This window comes from Nanorana parkeri, unplaced genomic scaffold, assembly GCF_000935625.1.
Source record: "Nanorana parkeri isolate BGI_ZX_2015 unplaced genomic scaffold, ASM93562v1 scaffold405, whole genome shotgun sequence".
In the NCBI taxonomy this organism is placed as follows: domain Eukaryota; kingdom Metazoa; phylum Chordata; class Amphibia; order Anura; family Dicroglossidae; genus Nanorana; species Nanorana parkeri.
In genome coordinates this window covers 1106904-1131159 of record NW_017306673.1, presented here as the reverse complement: position 1 = coordinate 1131159, position 24256 = coordinate 1106904, and the positions used below count along the sequence as shown (strand labels likewise).

Below are 24256 nucleotides of genomic sequence, written 5' to 3'. Positions count from 1 at the left end.
CGATATACTGAGCTTTGGATCACGGGAGGACGCTAGTTTATGTCCTCCAGTGACACTTAAGAGAATGAAGGTGAAAAACACTTACCCCATAGTTCTCTTTTTGAGTTCACATGGGCAGAAGCCTCCACCACCCTCCTGAAAAGCGACCCGCGGTGGAGCAGTGGCTGCCCGACATTCAGAAGGCGTCTGTCTGGCAATACTGTGCAGTGCGGTGAAAAAAAGTAGTACCTGCACTTTTTTTCACTGCAACTAAAACTATTGTGTTACTGCACGTTACAGTGCACAAATGAATGGCAATGCAACGCACCTTGTGCGTGGGGAATCACACTAAGTGTGCTGTGTGATAACATGCGTTAATCTCATGGTATGATGTAAATGGGCACACCATATTTTAAACAATTGGGCTACTTTGTAGAAGCAGTTATATATATATATGTATATAAATATATAACTCCAGCAGCAACAATGTAACCCTTTTTAAAAATGAAAACATTTCAAATGTAACTGTATCGTGAACCAAGCTATAGAAGGAAATACAAGGAATTCAATAAGCTCCTACCTGTAGACAGCAAGGTTAAATGCTGGAGTACTTTAAATAAATAAATATAAAAAAATATTTTTCTCTCCTTGCATGTATTGCAAAAATCACTAATTAGCGAAGACTAAAAAGTGTAAAAGTTTTGTTAAAAATGTTACCAAAATTTTGCACTCTCGATCACATTTACTACCGCTGGTAAAAAGCCTGCTGAGTTTTAAATGATTTGGTTGCAATTGATGGCCTTTGTATATATCGGCATTGCCAGTTTGAAAGCTTTTTGGGCTTGTTCACACCTAATCCAGTGTGTTCCAGCATATTTAGTGGCCGGAACAAGCTTGATTGCAAGCCTCCCTGTGTTCTGGGGCGTGAGGGGGTGTTCAAGTCAATGGCACCAAAGCCATGCCTCCCATCCGCAGTGCGATTGCACATATACATTTTTTTTTTTTTAAATATGTTTTATTCCCTCGCCCCTACATATATGCACATATAAGCGTAAATATGTAATCTGTGCGTATTTACAAAAAAACTTAATACAAAAAATGTTTCATTCCCTTGCCCCTACGTATATGCACATATAAGCGTAAATACGCGTCGGGTGCGCCACGCGTGAAAACAACAATTGCGCTGCACATGTTACATATCACCGCAGATGTCGGAGTGCAAACAATAATTGTAGGGCCATCAATCACTGATAACACTAAAGTAAAAAAAGCGGTAAAAGCTGTCACCTGTGGGCAATTTTGGGTATTGTATTTTGTTGCGGATTCACGGGCGCGCACAATTTTAAGGCTTGAACTATTTGGTGTCTATTTACCTGACGTGACCCCGTCTTTTATATTTTATCAAAAAATTGGTTCTTAATAAATGTTTCATAACATAACATATGGGAACAGTTTTTGTTTTCAAACTTTTTGGTAATTTTTCCTTAAAGGAGAACTATGGGGTTAGGGCTTTTCCCCATAGTTCTCCTAAGGGTAATGGGAGGACACAAACTAGCATCCTCCCGTCACCCAGAGCTCAGTATACCGCGAGCTACAGCTCGCGGTATACTGAGACGCCGCAGCCGGAACGGATCACGACAATTCTGTCTGGATCCACCCAGCTGCGTGAGTGACAGCTGGCTCTGCCTATCTAGAGGCAGAGCCAGCTGTACCCGCCCCTGCCCGTTCCGCCAGTCGGCGCTGGAGGATCCGCCAGGGGAGGGGGGAATCCCTGCAGGGAGCCGTGAGTGACAGTCACGGCTCTCTAGATAGATCGAGAAGTGAGCGAGCGACGGTATGTGTTCGCTCACTTCCCGATCTACTGAGCCGACCTGTGACAGTTTCATTGTCACAGGTCTGCTCAGATTTTGAGGATGAGTGAAAATCGCTCGCCTCATAATTCTCCTTTTAGTATAATAAAACCCCCAGTGGTGATTAAATACCACCAAAGGAAAGCTCTATCTGTCCCAAAAAAATGATATAAAATTAATTTCAGAATGGCGCTGTATGATGGAATAAATGTCAAAGTTACCGCAGCACTGAATACTGAAAAATGGCCTGGCCAGGAAGGGGGTGTAACATCCCGGTCTTCAAGTGGTTAATACCAGTTCTTGAAAGTGCAAGATTTACAAACTGCAGCGAGAATCTTCGGCATGCAAGGCAGTGAATACTAACTGATCTTTTGCAGCATGAAAACCTTTCACACCTTTGTCACAATAGGTAGAACAGAAAAAATCTGCAGCCCAGCCCAGCCCAGCCCAGGGCTCTGTCCCCCAGGCATGATGTTTGCTTGTGAGGTTTCAGCACTTGCCATGGGAGAGTAGAGGAGTGCAGGCCCCTCCTTGCTCCATGACATCAGGGACCTTTGCACTCCCACTCCTCTCCGTTCCCGACATGCACTGACAGTTGAGTGTCTGGATGAAGAGCAGGCTGCGGGAGAGCTCTACCTTGGAGTTACCCACCCTCATTGCCTTACAAAGGATCATTTTGTTTTTCTGATTTTGGTCTGTGGCCTCTGGAAGGGAGCAGAGCAGTTGCATTTGAAGAAAGGTACAGTGCTTGCTTGCAACTAAACATCTTGTAGAGTTTCCAGGCTGGAGGTCGGCTTGATTGCTGTGCTGTTAGACTGTTCAGCCTATAAAAGAAAGGATTTCGGTGTGATTCAGAGTTTATAGCAGTTTAGAATTGTTTAAAGTTACAGATTTAACATGGAAGGAGAAGATCTCAAACTTGTCAGCTTTTTCCTGGTCGATAATGCGGAAAAGTATTTTTATGATGTGAAAAGTTACAGGTGAATCCACATTTAACCCTTTCTGGTTCCTGTAGTACAGTGTTCTGGAGTCTGATATTAAGGGCACAGTTGCTGTTTTTAACCTCAATAGCGGCAGAGCTATAGTTAATCAAAGATATAGTCCGAGTCGTTTTTATATTGTAAGGCTGATGTTAGATAGCTGACTCTGACACTAGCGATCCAAGTGCTGGTGATTTGTCAAAATGAGCTATAAGCCTCCTTATAGGCATAGCACATGCATTTCTATATTCATTGTAAATCTGAGTTGTCAAAACTTCCTATTTGTCCATAGGGGATCGCACCCTCAGAAGCTGAGGCGTCGAGTTGTCGCTCCCATCGCTGCCGATCGAGATTCATCGACAGAGCGACATCTCGCTGCATCTGACCACAGAAGACACAATTCCATAAGGACACACATGCAGCCTCCTGCGATTCTCTGACATCAGCCTAACTATTTTATACCAATTGCAATGGCTGTAATCAGAGAATGAGCTTTAATTTAAGTAATGGGGGCATCGGGTACCAACGCCTTCAGTTCTATATGGTTCTGTGCTGACTTATTATGTAGATAAAAGCAATGCATTTCACTTAACACTTCCCTTCTCATTCATCTATTTGCACCTCTAGTAGCATTTAATAAATATTGAAACAGGAAAAAAAAAAGATATTTGTGTATACAATAATATCCGTCTGGTAAACGTGAGCATTGGAAGATATGCAGGGGCCCCATTTACATTTTAACACCATGACTCCCGACCTTTTTGTTATGGTTATTATTGTTATTGCTTGGCTCATTTTATTATTTTCTGTGATCCCTTTTCAGATCCTCTCCAAAGTCTTACTTACCGGTAGTTCCAGCTTTGAAATGCTGAGCTGTCGTTTAGGTGAATTTATTGCCGAGATGTAAAAGTAAGGGTTAGTAGTGGAGATCCGCCCTGTATTTTATAGTTACAGGTCTAGTGACTTGACGAGTCATTGCAGACATCATTGTTTGTGGAAAAGTTAGTAACACTTTCACTGGGTCCTGGTAGAACTGGTATGTCTCCCAGCATGTCTCTGGTTTCAGGGACACTGAGGGCCGGTGCACTCCTAGACGACACCTCACCGTGCGGTCACGGAGTCGCCCAGCACAAACGGTCACGCTGTGGGTGCCATTATTTTCTAATGGCACCCCTGTCACGCCGGGGCAGATTGCGCGGTTTCCCGCCGTAATTCCACCCTCTCTTCCGAACACGATCACGGCTAAAACAGCCGCGCGTCGTGTATTGCAATTGCAATATCTGCGATTTCCGCACGGATGTCACCCCATTGAAATCAATGAGGCCGCGCGGCAATCACTGCCTCCTCCCGGTACACCCGGTCCTAGTCGTGCTAGGTGGATTGTGCGGTTTCCTGCCACAATTCCACCCGTGCATCCGACCACGATCGTGGCTAAAACAGCCTGTACCTTTTTTCTTGATTGCCGCGCAGATGTCACCCCATTGAAATCAATGGAGCCGCGCGGCAATCGCTGTCTGCACCGGGCCTTAAAGTGTATGTATAATTTAAACCTTTTCTTTTAGTTTTGTATAGAGTAGTGAAGGGTTAGAACACCTGTCAGGTATCTTGCTTGGGAGATACATTCTGACTGTTATCACCAAAATAGAAAGTGATGGGAAATCCAGAATTTTAGAGTTGTCCTCAGAACAAGAAGTGTGAGGAGAAATCTTCTAATGGGGACAGCCATTCTGGTGCAAAGTGTATAGGAGGCAAATTACCCTCATTTTGTAGAGATTTCCTCTTACTTCCTGTTGAGTCGCCAGGGCAGGAAGTGAAGTGATATCTCTTCAAATGGACACAGACCACAATAAATAATCTAACAGGATTTTAAACTGTTCCTCAACTTTAAACAGGTGTTTACACCCTTCCCCCCCAAAGCTTGTCTGTACAATGGCTATGCATATACTTTAAAGGAGAACTATTTGATTAAGGCTTTTCCACATAGTTCTCCTTAGGGTAACGGGAGGACACAAACTAGCGTCCTCCCGTCCCCCTAGGCTCAGTATACCGCGAGCTACAGCTCGCGGTATACTGAGACGCGGCAGCTGAAGCGGATCCCGACAATTATGCCGGGTCTGCCCAGCTGCGTGAGTGACAGCTGGCTCTGCCTATCTAGAGGCAGAGCCAGCTGTACCCGCCCCCTCCCCAGTCCATTCCGCCAGTCAGCGCGGGCAGATCGGAGCGGGGAGGGGGGAATCCAGCCCCTCCCCTGTCACGGCAGAGAGCCGTGACAGGATCGAGAGGTGAGCGAACGCCGGTATGTGTTCCATTACCTCCCGATCTACTCACCTCATAGTTCTCCTTTAAAGGCACATCTACCTTTTTAAAATAAAAATAAACACATTAATAAAATAAATAATTTTGCATTTGAGCCTAAAAAGCATTGCAATAGCAATCAGTGGACGGGGGTGCAATGTTCAAGCTTCTGCGGACCAGCCCTTTCATGCCAAGGTATGGACCTTTGGTTACGAGACTGAAGTGCGATGATGTCACCAGGTTTGCACTCCATTGAGAACTATGAGTCCCTCTGCCGCAGTGGTAATCTCTTCATTCCTATGAATGGATCTGTGAATGAATGACGCGGCTGTGCAGGCAGAGCCACGCCAAGTCAATTAAAAATGAATGTAACAAAGGTGGAGTTTTCTTTTAAAGTGACACTAAACTCCTGTGATGGACTACAGTCTCAATACAAATTAGCTAAATTAACATGAGATTGTAGTACATCACAGGAGTGAGCTTGGAGCGGTGACTACTTTACAACACACACTGAGACCATGGAGAACAAAAGTAGCCACCCTCCAGAAGGAAGGACAGTGTCAGCACCAATTCAGAGATGATTTGAGGATCTACAGCCGAGTGGTACCACACATTTTTATTATTAGTTAGGGTACTTGAATGCATTTTTGAGGTTGAAGTCCTGAGTTTAGTGTCACTTTAAATGTGCTCAGATATTGGTGAAAATGGCAGACGACATCATTGCAAAACTCATGGACATTTGGAAACCTCTAAAAGGCACTGCGGTATCAGTCCACTGATGATTGCTTTGTTTTTCTGTCTGGCTTTCTTCACAGGCATTCTCCATCCAGAGAAGTTAGGGTTGTTTATTGTCCCTATCACCAACCACCTCGGGCCCTGAAAATGCCCCAGGTTATAAATCAGGATAAGCCACTCTGAGAAAAGTGAACTATAGAATTGAGGAGCAATAAGGAAGGGCACTCCAGTAAAAAGCTCCATCATGTATGAACAGCAAAGGTTATTCTTGTTTTCCATATACACTACCTGCGAAAATCGATGAGTTGTCTTTTTGTCCCTGTGCAGTGATATAAAAGTGATAACGTCTGTACCTTGTAGAAGAGTACCCTAAGGCTTCATTCACACTGGCACTCCTGTGTTTAGCTTTTCTTTACACAGGAGAAGTTATGCGGGAAGTATAAACAACTTTTATGCTTTGCTCTGCACTTTTTCCTGCGTTTACATGTTTCTGCTTAAAGCCGCATTGAGAGCTTCTAATTAGATTCTGCACAGAATTCTGTTTCAATCTAATTCTAATGCAGATAAACGCAGTAAAAGCAAAGTCTGAATAATACCATTGGAAATCATTCACATTCATTTATATAAGTTTGAAAATCTCTAAATGCATATAAATGCAGGTTTAGAGATGCGCAAGCGCACACTGCCCGTTCAACATTGCAGTCATCGGAAGCCCTCCCCTCAGGGGGGCGGGCTTGCGATGATCGCAAGTACGATCTGCCTGTACAAGATGGGCAGATCGTACGTTTTTTTAATTACTTTACAACCATCGCAAGACAAAAGTCTTGCAATGGTTGTAAGGTGTATGGGCACCTTTAGACCTTGGTGTCAGCCTCTGGTAATCCTCTACAGCAGCACTCTGACTGGGAGAGGAGATGGCCGAATCAGGTGTGCTGCAGTCACATGTGCTGTACATACTGAGAGGAGGAGGAGGGAGCAGGATGACCTCTCCAGTCTGCTGCTGCTCTTTCAGGGCTTGTTATTATTATACAGGATTTATATAGTTCACACCAAAGCCGGACCAGATCTGCATGAGTTTCTACACACGCAGTGCAGTGTGTTTTGCCGTGTTCCGGGACGTTTCTTTTTTTTTTTCAAATTTTTTTTTTTGGCCTAAAATGGGCTTTCAGTGCGGTCCAGTGCGTTTGCATGCGTTTTTGATGCATTGGCTTGTGTTTTGGTGCGTTCCAGAGCAGAAAAAATAGGACATGCTGCAGTTATTCCACATGCTCTGGAACTGAAAGCTTTGGTGTGAACTAGAGCCCAAAATACAATTGGAATACATTGGATGCAATACAGCACAGAAGAGTCAGGTCACTGAGATGGCTGTGCTGTGTGGCAGAGCTGTGTACATCTCTGGACTGGGTGGACAGATATGCAAACCATATGGCAGGTAAAACAGCTTCCATGCTGTAAATGTATTTAAACTGAGTATTTAGCTTTTGACTAGAATTCAGTTTAAATGTAAGAACTCATGTGAGGACACTGTTCCTAGCAAAGCAATGTTAATACACAAATCCCCATTTTTGAGTGATATTCCACAATGTCAGCTATCAATAGAAAGCATTGAACACTATGCACAGGCAAGTCATGTGACCCACTTCAAACACAGTAAAAGCAATTTGTATCTCTGTGTCCCATGAGACCTTCTGGCTAAAGAGGTATGCAGCTCAACTTTAGGAGCTCCTTAAGGCCGCCGCGAAACTGCAAGTCACAGCATGTGTTTGTACCCTCTGAATAGATGAATTGTCATATGATGAGATGATTGTAATTATTATTATTATTATACAAGATTTATATAGCGCCAATAGTTTGCACAGCGCTTTACAATATAAGGAAGACATTACAGTCACAATACAATTTAAGACAAGATGGTAAGGAGGGCCATGTAATAATCAAAACCCCACACATGTTAAATAATCGCTATTCCTTTGGTATCAAATGTTAATTTATAATAGAATATTCGGCAGTGACAGTTCATTTAGACCCTCACAAGCCATTAATGTGCTGAGACTGCAGTCATTAAAGAAAAACTGTCTCAAGAGAAATATATGGGCTGTCCACTGGTGACCTCTCTTTCTGAAAATACTAGTTGCCTGGCTATCATTCTGATTCTTTAACTTTAATACTTTCTTAGTTGCTACTGAAACAAGTATAGAGATTAAGAAGTCTGCACATTTTGTTACTTTCATGTGCTGCATACTTGTTCTGGCGCCACTGGCTTTGTTTTGTAGAGCCTAGAATTTAGATCTCTCCATGTCTCCTGGCTTCCACCAGCATCTACTCCAGGGATGGGCAACATTGGTCCTCCAGCTGTTATGGAACTACAAGTCTCATGAGGCATTGCAAGATTGACAGTTACATGCATGACTCCCAGAGGGAGAGGTATGTTAAGATTGTTGTTAAAGCACAGCTGGAGGGCCAGAGTTGCCCATCCCCTGGTCTACTCAGAACAACAGTTTTTGAAGAGACATGAAATTATCATTCATGAATGTGTCAAATATACAAATGACTTAATATAAGGCAGATATGATTTCATATCTTTGTTACACACAAGAGCTGATGTTTGTCATTTCTGCTGCGCCCATGCAGTGGTGCCTTTAGGATAGCATTAACTAGAACTAGGGCGTCAGTGCTGACAGATACTGTAGCGTTCTTTTAGTACAGGGCTCAAAATACTCTTTTGACGTTAGCTGTTGGGAGTGCTCAGTAGGTATTTGAAACACGCTATTTCTTTGCCGGTGTGTACTGACCTGACCTTATTGTACCGCAGCCTAGCAAAAATATGCATGCGAGTAAGGGCCTTATTGTACCTCAGCCTAGCAAAAATATGTATGCGAGTACGGGCCATATTGTACCTCAGCCTAGCAAAAATATGTATGCGAGTACGGGCCATATTGTACCTCAGCCTAGCAAAAATATGTATGCGAGTACGGGCCTTATTGTGCCTCAACCTAGCAAAAATATGTATGCGAGTACGGGCCTTATTGTGCCTCAGCCTAGCAAAAATATGTATGTGAGTACGGGCCTTATTGTGCCTCAGCCTAGCAAAAATATGTATGCGAGGACGGGCCATATTGTACCTCAGCCTAGCAAAAATATGTATGCGAGTACGGGCCTTATTGTGCCTCAACCTAGCAAAAATATGTATGCGAGTACGGGCCTTATTGTGCCTCAGCCTAGCAAAAATATGTATGTGAGTACGGGCCTTATTGTGCCTCAGCCTAGCAAAAATATGTGAGTACGGGCCTTATTGTACCTCAGCCTAGCAAAAATATGTATATGACTAAGGCCCTTATTGTACCTCAGCCTAGCAAAAATTTGTATGTGAGTATGGGCCTTATTGTACCTCAGCCTAGCAAAAATATGTATGTGAGTATGGGCCTTATTGTACCTCAGCCTAGAAAAAATATGTATGTGAGTAAGGCCCTTATTGTACCTCAGCCTAGCAAAAATTTGTATGTGAGTATGGGCCTTATTGTACCGCAGCCTAGCAAAAATATGTATGCGAGTACGGGCCTTATTGTACCTTAGCCTAGCAAAAATATGCATGCGAGTACGGGCCTTATTGTACCTTAGCCTAGCAAAAATATGCATGCGAGTACGGGCCTTATTGTACCTTAGCCTAGCAAAAATATGCATGCGAGTACGGGCCTTATTGTACCTTAGCCTAGCAAAAATATGCATGCGAGTACGGGCCTTATTGTACCTTAGCCTAGCAAAAATATGCATGCGAGTACGGGCCTTATTGTACCTTAGCCTAGCAAAAATATGCATGCGAGTACGGGCCTTATTGTGCCTCAGCCAGCAAAAGTATGTATGTGAGTACGGGCCTTATTGTGCCTCAGCCAGCAAAAATATGTATGTGAGAACGGGCCTTATTGTGCCTCAGCCTAGCAAAAATATGTATGCGAGTACGGGCCTTATTGTACCTTAGCCTAGCAAAAATATGCATGCGAGTACGGGCCTTATTGTGCCTCAGCCTAGCAAAAATATGTATGTGAGTCTGGGCCTTATTGTACCGCAGCCTAGCAAAAACATCCATGCGAGCACGGGCCTTATTGTACCTCAGCCTAGCAAAAATATGTATGTGGGTGCGTAAAGCCACCAACATTTAGCAAGTAACACATTCCATTTCAATAGACCTGCTCTGCTGCCTGTTATTTGGAAAATATTTTAGTGCTACCGGATACTTGTTACAGACTAATTAGGTGGGTCAGTATTATGTGCTACATCCAAGACCATTCTGCATTGTTTGCAAACAATGAACTCGGCATGAACTATGTTTCAATAGCAAGATGCCAGTTTCATGACATTTTAAAGCCTTATGCACACAGACAGAAAAAATGTCGCTTCACACCAAGCGAGGAGCAGGTGCAGAGCAGAGCAGTTACAGACCGGAGCAAAACTGCGTCCAATGTATTCCAATTGTATTTTTAGCTCCAGTTCACATCGCAGCGTGCAGGTCCAGAGCAGGCCCTATTTTACCTGCTCTGGAACGCATCAAAAATGCCTGGAACGCACTGAAAGCCCAAAACGGCCCGGAACGCATCAAAAACGCAGCATTAACGCGGCACAATGCACTGCGTGTGCAGAAACTCATGCAGATCTGCTCTGCAATTGGAGTGAACAAGGCCGAAGGCCGTTTTTGGTAGAAAAATTTAAAAAAAATTATTAATTTAGGGTATAAAATTCATTTCAGTACAGCGCTGCATGACGGAATAAATGTCAGTTAAAGTACCGCAGCGCTGAATACTGAAAAATGGCCTGGATGGGAAGGGGGTTTAACACCGCGGATGTCAACTGGTTAAAATGGGCTTTCAGTGCGTTACAGATGTTTTTGATGCATTTGCATGCGTTCCAGAGCAGGTAAAATAGGGCCTGCTGCAGTTTTTTTACCTGCTCTGGACCTTCTCTGGAACTGAACGCTGCAATGTGAACTGGAGCTAAAAATACCATTGGAATACATTGGACGCAGTTTTGCTCCAGTCTGTAACTGCTCTGCACCTGCTCCTCGCTTCGTGTGAACAAGGCCTTAGAGGTATTTTTGTGTTTGCCTCTGAATGCAGCTCTGATTCAGCGAACGTGTCCATGCCCCTTCTGGTGTTTATATCCGTGTTTTAGAGCATGGTTCAGGGGCATACAGAAAAATGCCTCAAACCTGCATTATTGAGGAGCTTACTAAGATAATTTACGTGCATACAAGCACGTTGGCGCACGTTTACGGGCATATGCATGTTAATCATGCTAGTAAGTTTTTTTCATTCTAGTGGCTAGAATAAATAAATATTCTATACTCAGGTAATTGGTCATGTCATTGTTAATGTGAGTCTGTGTATGGACACACTAAGGGGGATTATATCTCTTATTTTTCACCTAAAGGAAACCTTTCCTGGGACAGGCCATTGTTACTTCTCAATGTGTAAAGGGTGCCAAACAAAAAGGTGAAAGAGTCCACAACTGCCTTTTAAGTGTTCATAATTTGATTATAGAAAAAAAAAGACAACTCATTTTGGAGGTGCAACCCTCCCCCTTCACCATGCTTACACTGGGATATAGTATTTATCATAGGAATCATAAAAATTCTGCCTGCAGTATAAAATTAGACTGATGTGAGGGTCAGACTTGCCCCATTCACACATAGAGCATTAGTGAAGTTAAACAATGTTTTTGCTCCATATACATTTTTAAATGGGAGTGCCTGAAAAACTAACGTAAACACGTGTTTTTCTGATACTTCAATAGGAGTCTATGGGACCAAAAATGCTTGATTCTGCCCCAAAATAAGCTCATGTACATTTTTGAGCTTCAAGCTACAAGCGGCAGGTGACATGACACTTGGGGGATTATTCACTAAAGAGCCGAAGCATCTAGCCGCAGGTTCGGATAATCCTTCAGCTCACTTTGGCCGTCAGAGCCCTTCAGTTTACCCGAACCGAAGGGCTGCTGTACAACTATTCACAATAGTTAAATTAGACTCCAAGTTAAAAAGTTAAAAAAAAAAGTGCGTGGGGTTCCCCCCAAAAGTCAGACCCTTTGGGTCTGATAGAAATTTTAGGGGGAACCCCACCCCCCAAAAAATAAGGGTTGTGGCGGAAGAGGCCCCTGGAAAATCACCCTCACAATGCCGTGATATGGCTCAGGGAGGAAGGGGGGCGCTTGTATAAGTTTCACTCTTTCCTTCCCTACCCAAAACAAAACCTAAGACTAGTGTTAGTCTTTAGGGCCCATTTACACGGGGCCATCTTGCTGTGTTGCATTAACACACCTCTGTTATGCCGCATGTTTATGTGCGTTCTATTAAGGCAGCTGATTCACTTGGCTGGGCTGGTAACACACCGAACAGAACCAAAAATCAGACACGTACTTTTTTTTTTTTACACAGCCGCTACAATGCACTGTAGTGTTTTATTGCGTGTTGGGATGCACTGCAACTTATGTGCATTGGAGGTACGTTGGGTTAGTGCTTTGGGGTGCTACTGAATATTATTGGCCCTGTGCTGCTGGACAGCGTACTGTATACGCTATTATGGGTTAGTGTGTCAGAAGAATGAGTGCCGTTTTCTTTGTACTAGTCTGGGCAGTGTTACTGTTTGTAATTTGTTATACTTGAAATCCGTGAACACACTGCCAGCGGATACCAGAATCCAAAACTGGAAAAAAAATGTGCCGTGCATCATCATGTGACCATTCATGTGCATAGCTCCCGTCTTGTCACTGCTGGTGGGGGGAGCTCTGTATCATTACAGTCTGTGTACACATACGTCTTTTACATCCATTCCTCATCATCTTTTCATATGTTCTAAAAGAAACAAACAAGATACAAATGTTCTTGTTTGTCAGGACAGATATTAGCATCTCATATCCTGGGTACATACTGCATCATTTTGCTGTTTAAGGCCAGCTTCACGCTTATGTGTTGCATTAACGAGCGGGTTACCACAACAAACCATGCACATAATATTTTGAATGGCACCCCAAGGCACTAAAGAAGCCTACTACATTTTGGTGCGCTGCTTCGGGGGAAAAATATTGCAGGTGCGGTTTTCTTTTCCGTTGTGGTGCGTTGTCAACTCATTTAAATAAGCAGGCTGCCTTAATGCAACACACTTTGACACAACGCACTGGACTCCACAGATGTTGATTGGTTTGATTTAAATATTTATACAGTCTTGTCAACGTTCATTTTGTTTTCAAGCATTTTACATGCTTTGTACCAATAAAAAAAAAAAAAACTGCTTTAAAGGAATAAAACCAGAAATGAAGACTGAATTATACTGCAAGCCAGATTTAAAAAACTCTGGGCAACTTTTAAACCCGTGCAGTTGGGCTACCCCTGCACTGCAATAGTTAAGTATTTATAGAGGACTACAAATTCCAGCAATACATTATACAGCAATGCCGAATGGCAACTGGCTGTAGAGGACTCCAAATCCCAGCAATGCATTATACATCAATGCAGAATAATATGAAGCTACATACTTTGTGCTGCTCTGGGGTGCCGGCCTGATGTCTCTAGCAGAAGATCTCAGGAGGTCTGTGTGGGGTCTCCGAAGGCTGTGTGGAGTCTTAGAAGGCTGTGCGGTCTTCAGATGGCTGTGCTGGGTCTTAGGAGGCTGTGCGGGGTCTCAAGTGACGGTACAGCATCCTAGGAGGCTGTGTGGGGTCTCAGGAGGCTGTGCGTGGTTTCAGGAAGGAGGAGGAGATGTGCGGCCAGCACTGTTGCGGCTGGCTTGCTGGGGACCTCAGCAGCCTTCCTGTGTGGCCGCTTCAGTTTAAAACTTTAAAGCACCGGTATCGGCGCTTAGTATCTGGGCATGAAAATGCCCAGTATCGGCATTGGTATCGGTTCAGCCCTACTATGCATTATTACACTTTTACTGATTTTATATGCTGGAGGATTTCTTGCATTCCTAAACTGCAGTCACTTGAACATTTTTAAGTTTTAATAATTCCATTATGGAGTTGGAAATACATTATTCTGCACATCCATTGCATCAGGCAGTATATTATTAATGTCTAAATCTTGTATTCTAGTGCGGGGTGGGCATCCTGTTCCAGATATTAGGAGAAATGTCTCCTAAAGGAAATGCCCTCTTAGACATTTGTGACCGGAGCAAATTTGGGATTTCACAGCACTCTCTGTCCCAGTGGCAGTGACCAGGACAAAGAGAAAGGGTAAAAGAGCAATAAAAGCCTCTCAGGGGTTTCAGTACTACTACATTTCCAATCTATCCCAAACAGAAAAAAGGATTGACTCGAAGTATACTTTACATTCTCAAAGTTCAAGCTGAACTCCGGGGGAAATTTCAAACCAGTTTTTTTTTTATTTTTGCACTCCCCTCACACTGTAAGAGTTAAATGCTCGTTTTTACCTAGGGTACCATTAAAAAGCACTTTTGCCTACCTTATCCCTTGCGCAGCTGCCATTCTCTTCTGCCTTTTGGGTTATCGGCGTCCTCACAATGCAGGACTGCTAGTCCTGCATTGTACGTGATGACATCAGTGTGCCTGCGACTGACGGAGCGCCAAAGAGTAGCGTCTTCAAGGGACTGTTTGTACGGAGAAGAAGTAGCCTGCAGAAGTGAGGGATAAGGGAAGTAAAACGTTTTTTCTTATGGTACCCTAGACAAAAACAAGCATTGAATCCATGTAGTTCAGGGTTAGTTTTGAATCTTCCCCGGAGTTCAGCTTTAAGTATATCATCTTACAATACCTAATACTTGTATTGCAGAGTGTGAGTAAATGTACCTGACTCTGCAAACTGAATGATGACACGTTGTGCTTTAGGGCAGACTATTAGTACTAACTATTATATCTAAATGTTCAGACACATTTTGCTTACACCCAAACACACAGTCAACATGCCTCACGGGTCAGAATCACTTCAAGGGGAAGTGCTCCTGAATATTGGATTTCAGTTTTGGGTGGATGCTAGCACGTTGGTTAACCTTCAGCGCTTTTTTTAAATTTTCTTTGCGGTCTAATAGTGAGAATTCTCCTCCTGGGTTATCACCTTAGCTCAGTTGTGGGCTGGGCCTATGTGCTGCTGTGTTCATCATGAAACAGTGTGGAGAGTGCAGCACAAGGAGGGAGACTCTCTTTCTTAGCTATGAAATGACTGCAACAGGGAGAAGAGAACTGCATCAGTAGAAAGATGTTATGAGAAACCACCATCATGCATACAACCAACATATCAAGATAAAAGTTTATTCTCGTAAGTGATTATCTCATGGAAATGATATCAGTAAATAAGGAAAAGGACAACCAGAATGCCATATGACGTGCATTGCATTACATTCATACAGAAAAGAAGAAAAAGCCCAGCACACTTAATAGCAGCCAACGCACCTGCAGTACAGTGCAACAGAAAGCATGCGCTGCAATGCATTGTCAAATTGTGCAACTACATTTTGTCTTGTGCGGCCAGGCTTTTCATAATGAAACCTTCAGTATGCTATCACAATGCATAGGGTAAAAGGGCCCTTACATTCTGGAATTTTAGGGTATCTGCCCGGGTCTGAAAGGGAGATTCATTCCAGAGGAAAGTGGGGTCACACTTATAAGAGGTATGTCTACTAGGTAATGCTAACGCCATCATTGCTCCACAGAGCTCCCGATGCATGCTAGCATTCAGCATCCTTACTTTCTTATAATAGATGATTCCAATCCGGGGAGCTTTCCCGCAAGGCGTGGTTGTAAATGGCTAGTACAGCGTTAGGATTTCAAACATCAAAGGGACATATTATTTTTCTAACATCTGTTAGGAAGGTCATGAAGCATGGAAGTCATTTAAAAGCAAACTCCACCTTTGTGACCATGCTTCATGTTACACCCATTTATGGTGTTACATAAAACAGGGTCACAGTCCACAGCTCTCACCCTCAAACAACCACCCGTCTTACCAGAACAGCGGGGTACCAGTCCTTCTCCCCACAGGATTCCATTTGCATTTGGTGCTGTGTGACTCCTCCTGTCATTCATTTAGGATCTGTGAAAAGAGAGACTACAAGTCCTGTCTGTCACTGTGGCAGAGGGATTTGTAGTTCCCAATTGGGTATATTATAAGTGTGGTGACATCAGCATTGATTGTTTCCTCCAATCATGTAACAGAACATCCATACCCTCATGTGGCTCTGAGGCTGGAGCCTGAGCATTGCATCCACAATTCTCTAATCACAGACTGACTTTTGTCAAAGGAGCCGCGTGGAAAATTGTGTATCCAACAGTGACTGCAGCCAATCAGTTGTAGTCATTGGTCTGGTGTTCAGACAGTCACGGCGCTGTCTGTATGAATGCAATAGCTTAATAGGGAGACTTCATGCTGTTTAAGCTGGCCATACACTGTTTCCATCAATCTGCGGGCTGAATGGAAAAACATAGAACAGTTTCCTCCATTGACGCTTACAAGCATTGATTGAGGAATCTCCCGCCGTCTTTATTGTATTCTAACAGCGGCTGCCGGCCAGTGTCGGATTACCGGAACAGAGCCAGTAGCTTATTGGTGAAGATTTTCCGACCGGCTCCTGCAATCAGCTGATTGATGCTGGCCTTATGGGTGACGACAGCGGCACCCACTGTGCGAATTCACACAGTGTATGGCCACCTTTTAGTGTGGATGGGAAGGGGGGGGGTTGTGTTGCCTGTTTTTTCTTATGTAACCCCGTGTAAAGTGTGTGGCCAGCTTGACAACAGAGGTAACAAATCAAAGTAAAATTAGCCTTGACCACAGCATCTGTCAGCATTTTTATGCCCCCGTCCCCAGGACCATAGGTTCAGCATGAAGGCTGAATGAGTGTCAGAAAGCACACGCTTTAGACAACAATCACATGTGGTGCATTTTTTGTGAATTGAAGACTCCCCCCTTCCCCTTTTCCTGGCTGCAAAGCGTACTTTGTTTTGGAAGAACAATGAACCATTGAAAATAATTCAGACCTGGGAGGTCTGCTGCCATTGCAGGTAAAATTCCTGATCCAGTCCACACGTCAGAATGTTTTTGATCACCTTGAGATACACATATGGTGTACTTTTGTTTATCTTCCAGGTGAAGACAACAGCAACACAAACATTTTTGTAATTCCGTATGTTATGCCTTGTGTTGCCCAATTGCAGGCACACCTTGCTCGTCTTGTTGTTGACGCTCAGGCACCACACCCACCCAATGTCTATAGTCTGGCTGTACATGTATTATGTGGAATCTGTGTGCAGGAAGATGGCTGCTAAGATACTGTGACTTTTCCTAGAAGAGGGCTTGTTTGTATTTGCCTCTTCTGTTAGAAGCAGGCAAATACAAGGGCGGTGACCTTGTTGATCATGGAGAGGTAAATGTGGGTAAATAAGAAATGCTTACACAAATTAAAGAGCAATTCCAAGCAACAACTACAATCAAACATCACAAAGCTAACGCAAAGTTTTATGTTATCCATTACTGGCCGGTTCAGCAGACAGTTTCTTGTTACTTGACTCTGTCTCTGGGAATTATAGAGGGTGGGACAGTCCATGAACGCACGGATCTGTGTTTTCATATGTTTGGGTTCATTGCTATTCAGAATATTAGGGTATCGGCCACCAGATGAAGCAAGGCAGCAGATGCATGAGATTTAAAGTGATATGAAATGTAAAACGTTTTTAAGCTATTTCAAATGCTGATGAAATCTCTTACAAAGGATGCTGCTGCTTGATGTGTAAACGTTTTAAGACATAATATCAAAACTTATTACATTTCATTACGTAACCAAAACTAATCATATAACATAAACGTAACATACAACATATAACTTTCTTTATATCAAACAAAGATGTTATGTCACAAACTTAGTAAGGACAGTGAAATTACTGATGTGGTAAAAATGGTAGACAATGAGATGCTATCTTATACAATAAACAACTATGCAAACTTCCAGCTGTGGTGGGGTTAATCTGTTGTATGGTGGGGGGTGGTGACATACGTCATTGTATTAACGTCTCTAAACTTGTAGACATTAAAAAATTAGGGTAATCAACTGTGCATGTCATGTGGCGTCCATTTGGGATTGGGGGATGGAACAGGCACCTGAGGTTGTGGAAAGGTGTAGGAGTCCGATCAGGAGGGCACGAATGCCCTGTGATCAGATCGAATGTCACCATTGTGACATCTGTATCGGTCCAGTTTTTTCCTCCATCTTGCGATGGAGAAAAATTATGAAATTACCAGACCCATGTTGGTCTATGAGGAATTGAATATAAATGGCCATGTGTCTGTTTACATCAGATTTAGAGCTGCAGCTAACGATTATTTTCAAAATCGATTAGTTAGCCGATTATTAAGTTCGATTAATCGGTTAATCGGATAAACTATAAAATAAAGTTTAAAAAATGGCTCCAGTGATAGGACTACTAGTTTGTATTGAGGTTGTAGTGTGGGGAGGAGGTGCGGCGCACAGCGTGTGGAGCTGTGAACAGGGCCAACTGATCGGAAGCCGATTAATCGATTATTGAAAAAGTTGACAACTTTTTCAATAATCGATTATAATCGATTATGTCGATTAGTTGTTGCAGCCCTAATCAGATTACCTCCGATCCGGCACAATCAGGTCCGGCAAAATGGAAAACTGATCCGTTTTTTTTTTACCCATGCCTGGCCGGAGCTGGGGGTAACCAGATGTAAATGGACACATGTTTGTTTAGATCCGGCTGCCCCTAGACTAACATTGTGGTGACGTAGCGCCCTTTCACACTGTCATTCCGATCTGGTCTGCCTGTTAGTTTTTTGGGTGGATCTGATTGGATTGCTCATGTGAAAGTCACCACAATATTAGTCTAGGGGCAGCCTGATCGAAACGTCTGTGTGTGGGGTTACTTCCAGTTACCCCCAATCTAACCTAAGTCACCAAAATCTAAACGTGATCAGAGATATGCCTTAAAGATATTTATAAATGTTTACATAAACAACAGACAGTGTTTTGTGAGTGTGTCATGTAAACATTTCTACCCTTACAGCATCCTTATCACTCTCCTGCATGTTTTATTTGTTCCTGTGCGCTCATATCCACTCCATTTCCTTTTTATGTTTATTTAACATAAACAAAGCTCTGATAGATAACTAAATGGTTACTGCAAAAATGAAGTGATGGGGCCGCAGTGCAGGGCTCCTTCAATAAGAAATAAGTCACATGAAACGACCAAAAATGTTGAGTATTTGCTGGCAAAGCAAGTACATAAGCCAATATACTGTGTGTGTCCTGGAATGAGCCAGGGGGGCGCAGAATTGTTTGCCTAGGCTGACGTACAGTGAGCAAAGCCAAGGAAAGTAAACACACTGGCAGGGCGCCCATCGTTATGTGGGTTGGATTGTAGAACCATTTGGCCTACATGCCAAGCTGACCCTTCAGTGTTTTATTATTCCACTCACTTCTCTTTTTTTGTTTCACAAAATGATTTGCAGCCATTTTACTAAACATGTTCACCCTCCTTCCAAGTTCTCTGTCACCCCTCCAAAGAAAACATTGCAGGATATACTTCAGTTATTTGGCATCTGCCTTGTTTTCTGACACTAATAGAAGTCTGTTGCAGGGAGAGATCAAGATCTCATCTCATTTCTTTGTAGTATACAGCACACTGCTAATGGTGCAGACAAGAATACTGTGCTCCTATTGTTTTCCATCTGCAACACTGAGCCCTGCAAAAAAATATTTCATTCAAATGCTAATGTTTGTATTAAAGCATGGCCTTTTAGAAAGTGACCTTTTAGATGAATGAGCATAAAGCCGAATGCGGCTTGATGTTTGGTAGATGTTTTAATAGACCTGACACTTTGACTATGCCGGAAGTTTCAGTGTAGGCATGGCTGCTTTAAAGCTCACCGCCTGTCAACAGCTTATGGTTAGACATTCGGAGCAGTTTGGTGTCTCACGCTTGTTTACTTTATTTAGATAAATGCTTTATAATAAAATAACCTTTAAAGAGAAGTAAAGGCAGTTTTTGGGGGTTTTTTGCCAGCCGATAGGATACTTCCTCCTGTTGGGTGATGGGGCAAAGTCATGCCACAGTCAAGAAGAAGGATCCGACAAAAGGTTTTCTTTAACTCTTGGCGCTAATGGCTGCCAGCTGAACGATCCACTTGCTGTTGCATTCTCAAAGTTTTCAACAGTTTATCACAGTTTTTCACACAGACTTGAGGGGCAGCTCATCCAAGGCTCTGGGGCTTCCACCACGAACATAGAAAACAAAAGGGAACAGAGCGCCACCTCCGTGTGTAAAATCGTTTATTAAGATAAATAAAACAAGGGATAAATGTACTCACAAGCAAACGTTTTCATCAGGCTTTAACAACAAACAAGAGGCCACACTGTCTGTTAACCCACATGGTATCGCCCCGACTATGTAAACACGGTTGCCTCCGGTCACATCACCGTTCACAGGCCGCAGTCAGCCAAGATTGACGCGTTTCAGGGGCAAGCCCCCTTCATCAGAATCATCAAGATGGTGATGTGACCGGAGGCAACCGTGTTTACATAGTCGGGGCGATACCATGTGGGTTAACAGACAGTGTGGCCTCTTGTTTGTTGTTAAAGCATGATGAAAACGTTTGCTTGTGATTACATTTATCCCTTGTTTTATTTATCTTAATAAACAATTTTACACACCGAGGTGGCGCTTTTGTTTTCTAAGAAGAAGGATCCACCACAGCTGCTGAAGGAGCAGAAACGGGAGGGGGAATCCCTGTGTGGGGGTGGTAGTGACTGATAGTGACTGCCCTCCACTGGGAGGAGAGACCGAGAGCTGACTGACCAGCATTCACATGATCAGTCAGCTCTCCATCTTAGTGCCAATTCACACCAGCCGATGCAGAAAATGCACAGTGGCTGGTATGCGGTGCCAATGCACCGATCCTGGAACATCACATTGTGTACTGTAGTTCTGCAGGCACAGCGGGGTGCGAAGTGGTTGTACTGGGTTGGATCTTGCAACACCCGTACGTTGCAGTGTTGAGAACCGAGCCCATCCGTGACAAGGCTAATTGCCTTGTCCTGCATTGGGGCTGCACTGGAAACAACGCCCAGCCCAGCTCAGCCTCAACGCATCTGGTGTGAATGGACTCTTAGATGTATATATAGTGCGCTCTGCGCTATTCAATAACTTCAAGATACAATAAGCTATATAAAAAAATATATAAATCAACTTGTGTAAGAATTAGTATAATTCTGTAAAAGTGATCTCTCACTTAGTGAATATCCCAGTGATAAATGTGAAATTATAAATGCAATAGTTTCCACAACCCTGTGTGGGATCTCTATACATTAGTGACAATATTCCATAAAAATAAGCAAGATAGTGTCCATATATTTAATAAGTAATCGGCAGTGATAGTCCTGTGGATACAAGCACTACACAAATGACCAGAGGTTCATCCAAATAGTGCTGTGTGAGCACATTATTCTCCCACTATGTGCTCAAGAAAAACTCACCAGATTCTTATGACACTTCCCAATATCCCGATCAATCCAGCATGTGCAATCCACTTTAATCAATCTTCCTCCACTTCTCCTATATTTGTCCCCTGCAAGCACTATTTTGATCACACCGCAGCGGACCGCAGGCATAATGTGCCTTGCGATCCTGTGCGGACGATCGCATTCTGCCCGGAGGGCGTGTCTACGGTGCCATTCACTTCAATGGCCAACCATGCCCCCTCCTGCCCCGCAAAAAAGTGAGCCCTGCCGCAATGCGATTCAGTGCGTTCTGGCCAGAATCGGGCCGGACCGCACTGCATCTGGTATGAACCTAACCTTAGATTTGGACTCTGCAGCGAAGCCTGCACTGAAGCATTGTCGGCATCGGGTAGAGGGTGTTTTACTCAGCCCATACTTCTCCTTTAAACTTTTTAGCATGTTATATTCTGCTCTGTGTACTTTTTTCTATGATTGTGGTGTTATGTGGATAAATCCATGATTAGACATAAAATAATAAACATGTTCCCGTCTGGCCCTCTCTAACCTTTTTTGAGTACTTCCCTTTCAAGAAGCAGGTGTATGCTACCCTGCAAGTTCACAATCTGGTCTTCATAGGAACATGAGCCCTCAGACATTCTGTTTAACTTGGCCCCGTAGCCCCGAAGGCTGTAATTGATTCCTGCCTCTTCTGTCAATTACGGGTTGATGGAAATGATGTAAAGCTTAACGTCAGGCAAACGGCTAAATACACAGATGAAAGTTTATATACATGGGCTAACCTGCTAAAGGATTTTATTTCTGTCCATCCAGTCCAGAAATTTCTGACAGCCCTGGTGCACGGCGCAGCACCGTCTGGCAGAGCAGAAGATAACACTTACAGGTCTTTTCCCTCCCCCAGCCTGTGACTGGACTGTGAAGAAGTTGCACACTGATGAGCTCATCTCCTCTATCACTCTGCTTTCTCATCCTTATTAGCACCGCAGCAGTACTAATTTGCTTCTTGTGCTGATTCTACTTCTCCCAATCTGAGCTCTGTTGTACTTTAGAATAAAGGAGGCTGGTGCTAAAACTTTGTCTCTGTGTAGGAGCTTCCTGCAATAAAGACCGGTCACTGCTGCTCTCTCTCCTTGTGCAGGTTGACTGGTCTTGTATCCGCCCCCTCATGTAGTTTTCTGCAGGCAACTTGTAGCAGGTGAGGTCTGTTGGCTATGTACTGCCCAGTGATGATGTCACTTCTGCTTTTACATACTGATATCTGGGTTTGCAAATGCATTTGGTGTGCATAAAGTGAATTTAAATTCTTTCTGGCTATTGGGAAATATATATTTAAGGTATAATTGAGGAATATATTTAAGTGAAAGTGTTTGTGCCTGGAGTTCAGCTTTAAAGTTGAACTATAGCCAGGTTTGCTGTCCTCTGGATACCTATCAGCAATTAGAGGAAGTAGCTCTTTTACAGAAAGGAAGCCATGTTTTAGGTTTCCTGATTAAGCCTAATGACCTTCTTTAGTGAAAATGTCTCTTTTCTATAATTGGAACTCACTATATAAATAACCTTTAGATTCTGCTAGTGCGTTCCATAACTTCACCTGTAGGTAGGGCCTGTTGAGGAATGCATATTTTCAGTTTTTCGAATGAGTATTGTTCTGAGGATTAGTTTTCACACCTCAGATGACTGTCCACATTTGAATGGGGTGACACCTGTTTCCACAATCCCGGCAGTGAATGGATCATGGTGTATAGGTGTCACTACACAATATGATCAGCTCAGAAACCTGTCCATATATGGCAATGGAATTCAGGGTGACATCATCAGTTTATAGCAACCGGAAGGCTGGAGAGGAGAACTGAGACAAGGGCATTCATTTATGACAGGTCATAGTCTCATACAGTAAACTTTGAGCCAATATTCTCACCCTTCCTCTAAAAGATAACTAACCGTAAATTGTATGACAATGCTGTAATTACTAGAAAGAAGCGGTAAGAATCCATAGTGATAAAAATAATATTGAGATATCTCTTCGATCAGCTATGGATCACTATTATATTCCCAGAGAAAACAGAACGATCAACTTCAGGAGACAAGTGAAATCAATCAAACTAATCAGAAAGCGTTCTCAGTTTACCTTCAGGGCCCATTCACACCATGTCAAGATCATCTCCAGACCAGATTGTTTCCGGACCCAAAATGCATCCTAATGTATCCTATGCTATCTCTGGCCTCTGTTCACACCAGCGCAGTCCGTTCCAGACCAGACCAGAAAAATACTGCTTGTCCTATTTTGTCTGGTCTGGAATGCACTGTAAAAATGCAGCAAAAACGCAATGCACTGCGTTCCAGATCTGGTCTGGAAAATGGTGTGAACCTGCCCTTACCTGAGCTCCTTGCAACCAAAATCCAGAGAGCACCTCACAGGTTCACTGGAGCTGTACTTCCTAACTCATGTGTTATGCAGCTTCTTCTTTCTCATTTTCTGTATCACTAATTACATTCCGTATTCCAAGGCAGGTTTCAATCTATTTGGGGCCAGTGAGAGACTTTTTAGTCTCTCTGAATGTGAGAGCAGCAAGTAGTCTACAGTTGGTGTAGACTACGTGGAATAACTCTGGTACTCTGTAATTGGTGGTGCACAACAATTCATGGATGGACAACTAAGACTGTGCTGCCTGTATACATCCAATATGTAAGACCAGCCAAAATGTTTTGGATAGAGTGGGAAAAAGTTTTTAATTCTCCAGTTTAGGGATTTACTCTCGCTTTCTGTACTTGTTTTGCCACTCAGGAAGTGAGGGACATTCTCCAAAAGCAATGCTGACATTACTATCTGTCTCTGCTGTAGTTTTTTAGTTTTTTGTCCGGTGGAACTATTAGCAGCATGACAGGAAGTGAGGGCTAATCTCTGTAATGGAGCCATGGGGGAGCAGTAAAATCCAAGCAGGAATATTTA

General features: G+C 43.2%; 1 protein-coding gene across 4 annotated transcripts in view; it reads left to right on the top strand.

Moving 5' to 3' along the window:
* Positions 1-2420: 2420 nt before the first annotated feature.
* Positions 2421-24256, top strand: part of LOC108789546 (myosin-10-like) — a 133033-nt gene continuing 111197 nt past the window's right edge. For all 4 annotated transcript variants that reach the window (XM_018559591.1, XM_018559589.1, XM_018559587.1 and 1 more), the window contains exon 1: positions 2421-2568. The gene's annotated coding sequence lies outside the window, so the exon portion shown is untranslated. The remainder of the gene's footprint in view (positions 2569-24256) is intronic.